Source organism: Spinacia oleracea, chromosome 2 (assembly GCF_020520425.1).
Source record: "Spinacia oleracea cultivar Varoflay chromosome 2, BTI_SOV_V1, whole genome shotgun sequence".
NCBI lineage: Eukaryota > Viridiplantae > Streptophyta > Magnoliopsida > Caryophyllales > Amaranthaceae > Spinacia > Spinacia oleracea.
The window spans coordinates 7,429,730-7,438,606 of NC_079488.1; positions in this window are offsets into that span (position 1 = coordinate 7,429,730).

Below are 8,877 nucleotides of genomic sequence, written 5' to 3' on the forward strand. Positions count from 1 at the left end.
GTATAGTCGCCTCGTCAACCTCATGACCCGATCACTTAACACCTATCTAGACCATTTAATTTATTGAGTTAGATATGACTTTGAGACGGGGAAGGGCCTATACACCGCACCCGCCTACAATTCACATCTTTATTCCCTCCATCTACTATAGGAACGTTACTAACCCCTCCCAACCCCCATGTCGAGAGGTACAAAATAAAATTCATCCCCTCTTCATCACCTCGATCCCTTCCTGTGAGGTTATGATACATATGAATAAACATAAATCATGCGGAAAAACCATAAAGTCAGGAAACATATTATTTACACATAATCATTTAGCATAATTCAGATCCATACACTTTGTAGCGTGCCCTCCCTAGCTGCGCCCGAACCGAACAAGAACAAGTCTTTAGGACTCCAAGTGTCGTCCCTCCATAGATAGTCCACAGCACGTCCGAATCCGCCTTAAGATTGACCAACTAGAATCGCCCTTAAGGTACTATATATTTTCGGCTAATAGGGCAAGAATATGGCTGACTTTTCTACTTAAAAATCCTAACTTTTTATTGTTTGAATACTTGAAATCCTCGATATAAATATGTGACCCTAGGCACCTGTTTATAGAGTTATGGAAAAGGACTTGGAATCTGTAGACACCTACTTTTGTCCCCATTCCCGAAAGGGAAGGTTCGATGATGAGAACATAAATCTCCACTTGGCAACGCATCTCCTATAAAATAACGAATCTCAATCCCCCTTTTTATTTCACCCGAAACCTGCTATTTATTGAAACCTACTATTTATGGAAACCTGCTAAAAATAGTAAACTGTCGTAATGGGTAGTTGTTAAAAGTGGCAAGTCATAAAAGATTGGAACCTGTCAGAATTAGGTGTTGCACTCCAACATAAATCCTAAATGAGATAGAAATTGCGAGAGAATCCTATTCCTAATACGATTCGAAAATAAGAATTACGTATTAATTAAAATCCTAACGAGCCTAGAGTTCGTAACGGGCCCAGACGCATTCCGTCATAAAATTAATACGCACTAAAAGACTCGATTAAGTCTCATACACTCCGGATTCTAAGAGTCCGAATCTGACTAAGAAAACGGCCCAGGCCCTATTTTCAGCGCCTGGCTCTAGGCGCCGAAATCTTCGGCGCCCAGCCCTGGGCGCTGAAATTACCTGGGACATGCTCTTTCCTAATTCTTCGTGGATTAGAGCTCTACAATTCTATCTTTCCACGAACTCTTTTCTATAAATATAGCCCCAAGTTCGACGTGAAAAAGACAGACACACAATTATTATTCTGAGTATTGACTCCAACCCCTAAGCCTAAGCCTCACGCTGCGAAATTGATCACGCGTTCTGTCGCAATCGATCCAAAAATGGATCAAAACGTATCCTGTCCCGTATCTTGAGATTCGTTAAATAAAAGGAGAAATAGCAAAGTGAAAGTGGTTAGTTTTCTGAGAACCGTGACGCACCTCTCAAGGGTGCGTCGTAATGTGTCCCTTTTCCATGATTTAATTGCTTTTCTCGCCCTTTTATGAACTGTTAAACTAATTAAATCTGATTGTTCTATCACGCCTAATAAATATAATATTTTTGGGAAATTGGATTATCATGCTAGGTCCCTTAATACAATCTAAATCAGATAATCGCGCTCGATCAAGTATTACATGTTGCATATTGTTAAAATCAACTCAGATTAGTTTAATAGGTAACGTATGTCCCTTCAATTATTTATGCTGAGCTAGTAAGTTATCCTGCCTCTGGAGTTATCGACGAGCGAGTACTCCTCTCGGTAGTTACAGTCCCCCGAACCCTCAATCTCTACCCTGCGGGTGTACGTTGAGAGATCCCCACACCAGGGATCACAAGGGAACATACGGTCGTCGTGGTCAAACATAATTGCACTCCCTTTATGTCACGATAACCGGATTTTGTCAGTTTTTCTCATTGTCGTTAAAAACTGAATGGCGACTCCTATATTACTAGTCAATTGGGTGTAAACTCACAGGAAATCCAATTACACTTGATTTGACAAAAAGAAGCGTCACACCCACGAGGGACGAGGTCACGCATTAGTCTCGTGCTTTTTCGACCCCCTCACAGTGGCGACTCCACTGGGGATAGTGAAGGAAATACTCGTGCTTGTAGGTAATCAAAATAGCCGAAGGGTGAAACGATCCTACCCCGCGTTTATTTCCCCATCAAGTTGGGACGACCTGAAAATCAGCATATTAATGTGAACGGGCAGAACCGCATAACGAATCTTGGCTCCCTCAGGAAGTTTGGACTAAGGATACCCATCTCCAACCGGGGGGTGCATACGCTTCGAATGTTGTCCACTCGGCACTTTCGCTAGTAGTACACCCGTCCCAAACCCAATCGCTCGCCCATTAGGTCCCTCTCATTGGTGCATGCCCCCTTGGCTTACATCGTGATTGGCCTCTTGGGTGAAATTCGTCTGTTGAAGACACTACCTCGACCGGGGATGTGTTGGATGTGCGATAGAAGCGGTACCAAGCCAGGCGCAAATGCTACCCATAGAAGCCTATCATAAAACTACATGACATGTTATTATTGCCTCATGATGTAATGTTAATTATGTGTAGCGAAATATATGATTGTGTGTGACAAACCATGCTAGAAAACCAACGACCTTAAAAAAATTGCCCAAACATTCATAAACCAATTGGCCAAAGAGTTATACCAAAATACGTGTTCCGCAAACCCGAACGATCGCCACAAAAATAAGTGATGTTCGGGATGGCCCGTAACGAATCCCACAAACTCTACACAACGCGTAAAGGACGTTATTAGGCAAGCACGCTAAATCAAAGTCGCATAAACAAAAAGTAGACGTAAACAGCAAACGAGAACCAGCCAGGGACGCATTTTCAACGCCCCTGGCTGGGCGCCAAAATTTATCACGCCCTACGCTGGGCGCCGAATTTTTCTGCCTGGCCTTCTGGTCAGGCGCAGCAGCCTCGGTGCCCGCGCAAAAAATACGTAGCAAAAAAAAAATCCATTCGTAAAAATTGCTACGAGGGCGTAAGAAAAAGCACTCGATTCTAAAAGCGACTTATAAAAAATAAATAACTCTTTGTGTCGTTGTTAGGTCTCCTACGACGACAATGCTCGGCACCAAAACCGAACATGCTAATTGAAGGAAATAATGCCCTTGGTCCAAGTATGCATTCTATGTTAAGTCTAATAAGTGCGGTTCAGTATTAATTAACAAGTTAATAATTCAGTGAGATCAAGTGAGCTGAATGCCTAGCTAGAGGCCGCTTCAGTTCAAGTGGAATTAATGATATTAATCCACAGCTTACTCTTGACTGAACCCGTAGGGTCACACAAATAGTACGTAAACGGATCAAGTATTTAATGGCATTAAATACTCCAACTATGGATATTCGGAATCGACGGATCTTGGTTTCAGTGGGAGCTGAGATCGTCACAGGCAAGAAATGAATACTCCGGAAACGATGATATTGCCGGAAACGGAAATATGGATCGTATCGGAAATATAAATATTATCCAAGTCGTAGATGTTGCCGGAAACGGAAACATGGTACGTATCGGAAAATATTATCGGAAATGGAAATATTGCCGGAATCGGAAATATTGCCAGAAACGGAAATATTGTTAGAATCGGAAATATTATCGGAATCGGAAAATAGTTCCGGAAACGGAAATATTAAATATTTGTTCGAAACGGAAATTAATTCCGGAATCGGAAATTTTAAATATTGTTCGTATCGGAAATGAATTCCGGAATCGAGAATTTAATCGGAAGCGCATCGTACGAATTAGCATCGGACGAGGCCTGCCAGACGAAGGCCCAGCACGAAGCCGGGCCATCGCCCAGCAAGCCATGCGCAACAACGACACGCCAAGCATACGACCAGGCCCAGTGCAAAAGCCAGGCCCAGCCGAAGCTTGGGCGCGCGCGCGGGGCTGCGACGAGTGGGCTGGCGCTGTGCGTGGGCCACAAGGCCTGCGTGCAGTGCTAGCGTATTACTCGAAGTGTGTTACTCGAATCCTAAGGCTACCGGGATTTGTCATATGATTAAATCTAATCCTAAAGATTTAGTTTATTTAATTAGAGTCCTAATAGGATTATAATTAAATAAATTAGTATCCTAATAGGATTCCAAATCCTTTTCCATAACTCTATAAATAGGTGCCTAGGGTCACATATTTACAACGAGTTTTCAAGTATTCAAAGTGAGTTTTTGAGAGAAAAATTCAGTCACACATTTGCCTAAAAGTGCCGAAAATAATAGTACCTTAAGGGCGATTCTAGTTGGTCAATCTTAAGGCGGATCCGGACGTGCTGTGGACTATCTACGGAGGGACGACACTTGGAGTCCTAAAGACTTGTTCTTGTTCGGTTCGGGCGCAGCTAGGGAAGGCACGCAACAAAGAGTATGCATCTAAACTATGCTAAATGATTATGTGTAAATAATATGTATTCCTGGCTTTATGGTTTTTCCGCATGATTTATGAATTGTCATATGTATCATAACCTAACAGTGGTATCACGAGCCTCTTATTATTTTCATAATCTAAATTGCATGAACATGGTTAAATAATACAAATTTGCAAGAATTAAAAGGGGTGATTAATTTTCGTAATTGTTAATTAATTGCAAATTGCGTTTATTTAATTATACGTACGCAGTTTTTCGGCAGTTTCTTCGTTACTCATCCAAATCGAGTGATTTTTGTGTCAATTCCGCATGTAAAAGGCATTCTAAAATTTTGACAAAAATATCATTTTTCTGCCGAACCCAGAATTCTCAAATTCGAAGCCTAACTATGACTTTTCGGAGGTTTTAGTTTTTCGAATGCAAAATTTCGTAAATTTAAGATGTTAAATTAAATATTTGCGATTCTTGTTGATAAATCTTGAATTTTTGATTGACCTACTGTATATGTTTAACAAGTTTGAATGCCTAGCCTTGTTAATTATGCAATCTAATTTGTAATTATGATTAATTTGTTGAAAATTAGAATAATTTAGAATTAATTTGATTTTCATAATTAATTATAATTTAATTAGATACCTATGATTAAAAACCACCATAAAAATTGTAAATTTATGATAAATTTTAAATTTTTATGACCTAGGCTTGAATCCATGTTAATCGGAAATCAATTGAATAATAAATTTTCGATTTTTCGCCCTAAAATTATGAAATTAATATTATTTATTAATTTGTCATTAATTTTAAATATAAATTTTTTTAATTTTATGCGATTCGCTCATATAACTTGCACGCACAAAGCAATGGACGCTACGTGTTACCCTTAAGGGGTGTTGTATAGTGCGGGCATGTGACGACGAGCAAGGGAGCTCGTCGCCCATGCGGCACGAATGCAATGAGCAAGGCCATGGTGCACGAGCACAAGGCAGCAGCCCTGCCTTGTGTCGTGGGCTATGAGCAATGGTCGAATGGGCGAGGGCGAATGCAAGGCACAGCAGTCGCGTGTGGGCAGCAAGCGAGCTGCGCCACAACGCGCACTTCCTCGCGCAAGCGCGCGCAGCCTCGCGCACAGCGAGCGCAAGCTCGCGTGCCACGAGTGCTGCGCCCAGCGTCGATGCCTCGCGGAGCGAGGGCTGGCTCGCACAAGCGAGCGCTGGCGAGCGCGCACAGCGAGCGCTGGCGAGCGCGCGCAGCGAGCGCTGGCTCGCATCAAGCGAGCGCTGGCGAGCGAACGCAGCGAGCGATAGCTCGCGTGCATCGAGCGCTGGCGCGCGCGCAGCGAGCACCAGCTCGCGTGGAGCCTTGCGAAGGAAAGCAGCAGCAGCTATGCGACGCAGCGCATGGGCTGCGCGCACATGGCCAGCGATGGCTGTGTGCGTGTGGCCCATGGGCGTGCGATGCGTGAGGTTGTTGCGTTGCGATTAGATCGTTTTGAAATTTTAATTTGAAATTTTCAATTTACGTAATTTTAATTAATTTTAAAATTAATAATTTAAATTATTTTCTTGGTTTTTAATTTTGAATATTGTAATTATAAAAAATTTTACTTATTCTAATTATTTTACTAAAATTAAAATCATGAATTAATTTAAATACGACTGAAATTAAATTAAACTTTTTGGATTCAATTATAAATTTATATGAGCTTTAAATTTTAATTAAATTTGTATGTTTCCGGTTAGACTAGAAATACATTTTTATGTTTAAAATTAGTAAAGCATATGAATTTATTGGTTTAAGTGGGAGCCCTTTTAGTCATAAACTCTTGATTAGGTCTACAAATCCTTAAGGTTAAAACAACTTGATTAGAATTAATAAGGACTGAATAATTGGTAGATTATTGGTGCCCTTGATTAATTGTTGCAAATGTTTACGTGATGCATAATGTGTTTTACTAACCAGCTATGTGGGCCATTCATGATAATGAATGGGTGAATGGTATATATTGTATATGTACTGTTTTGCAGGTTATGAAGTGACTAGTATGGCCCAAATAGGATAGAAAATATGGTCTGCGTACCATTAATTTGAATGTAATTGGTCTAAAGTACCAAAGTTGTTTTTCAATTCAAATATGGTCCGCGTACCATCAAATAGTTGTAATTAGTTTTAATTATAGCTTATCCTATTTGAAGAAAATGGTGCCTCCCACGGAGATTTTCAAGACGGACTTTGAAGTTAAAGCTTCAAGATGAAGTCGGGCCATACTAGATCACATTTATCTTATGCATGTTTTAAGTTATTTATTGCTTTTAAATATGTCTTAAAATGCATGAGATCAAAAGCTTGATCATGTTGCATGATTAAGGATTTTAGTTCACTTAAAATCTAACCAACATAGTAAGAGCCTTAAGTTCCAAACTTAAAAATTGAGTTAAAAGGTGCCATGCCAAAATATACACTTGTTTGGATATCCTTTACATCAATCTAGTAATAGTTTTCGCTCAGCGAGGTGTTACTTATTGGTCCTAAAGGGGCAAGGTACACAAATAATTGTGAGTACATGTTAGTTTTGGTGAAACTCAACGATATAAGTAAGGAGTCCTTTTATGTCGTGGCAAAATCGATAGGTTTACCTAATAAGTTCTTAGACGTACCTATCAACCAAGAATAGTTTCTAGACTATTAGCAAAAGGATTTTGCTTACCTAAGATGTTTTAGGATTAAGTCGACAAACTGTGCTTAGTTCTTGAATGATTTTAGGATCTTGGAATCATTTTATTCACACCTGCCGGAACACATAACTTGAATAAAATGCTTGATAAACATTGAATTATGCATGTATGCTAGAATTTAAGTTTATTAAGAGAAACTGTGAATGGTTATTTATTTGTTTATTCTTTTCAATTGTAGTTTTAAATATGGCAAACAACAATCAAAACATCATCATAGGTTCTGAGCTTATGGTCAAGCTGAACCTGGCAAATTTTCTTGAATGGGAAGCTAAGCTAGTTGAAATAGTCAAACTCAATGGACTTGAGTATGTACTGTCACATCCCATGCCAAGCTACTATGCCAGAGACATGACCCCTGAGAGATTTTACGCCTGGGATGCGGATCTCAAAAAGGTTATGAGTCTCATGCTGAACAATATCCCTGATGATTGGGCTAGAAGGTTTGTAGCCTATGAACCTTTTACGCTCATCAAGAATCTGAGGGATATCTGTCGTGGAAGCACGGAGGACAGGGACCTGAACGTCCATGAGTTGATTGAATCAATGTCTGGTCTAAAGGTTAGTTCTCCCAACAGGTGTTATAGGATGGAGGTCCAAGAAACACATGTTCAGCTCCTTCGCACTAAACAGAGGGTAGGCGTCCCACTGAGGTTTCATGTGGATCTTATGCGTTCATACTTTGATCGCCTAAGTCTACTAGGAACACCAATAAGCGAAAGGATGGCAGTCTCTATCTTGCTCAATTCACTACACAGTGGGTTTGGTCGCTTCAAGCAACTATACCTAAGTGAACCAAGAGAAGAAACAGTTGCAAAATTTGTTCACCTTGTCAGAAAGGCTGAAATAATACTAGACTGTGAAGCCAAAGATTTACTCAAGGCTAGAAGGAGACCGTTCAAGAAAGGTGGAAAGTCCAAGGGCAATGCTAAATCAAAGCAGGACAAGTCCACATCAAGCTGTCTTTATTGTGATGGAATAGGCCATTACAAAAGAGAATGTCCAAAGCTAAAGGAAGATCAGAAGAACGGAACAGTCGTTCCATCTTCAGGTATTTTCGTTATAGACTGTATACTTTCTAATTCAACTTCTTGGGTATTAGATACAGGTTGTGGCTCACACTTATGTTCCAATCCACAGGGACTAAGAAGAAGTAGAAAGTTAAGCAAGGGTGAAGTCGACCTACGAGTGGGAAATGGAGCACGGATTGCTGCATTAGCTGTAGGAACTTACTATTTGTCGTTGCCCTCCGGGCTAGTTTTGGAACTGGAAGAATGTTTCCATGTTCCAAGTCTTACTAAAAACATCATTTCAGTTTCTTGCTTAGATGCTAAGGGATTTTCCTTTTTAATAAAAGACAATAGTTGTTCGTTTTATTTTAAAGAGATGTTTTATGGATCTGCTAGATTAGTCAATGGACTTTATTTATTAGATCACGACAAACAAGTATATAACATAAATACCAAAAAGGCCAAAAAGGATGATTCAGATCTCACCTATCTGTGGCATTGTCGATTAGGCCATATAAACTTGAAACGCTTAGAAAGACTTCAAAAGGAAGGAATTCTAGAACCATTTGACTTAGAGGATTATGGTAAATGCGAATCATGTTTACTTGGCAAAATGACAAAGCAACCTTTCTCTAAAGTTGGAGAAAGAGCAAATGAACTATTGGGTTTAATCCATACAAATGTATGTGGACCAATGAGTACAAATGCTA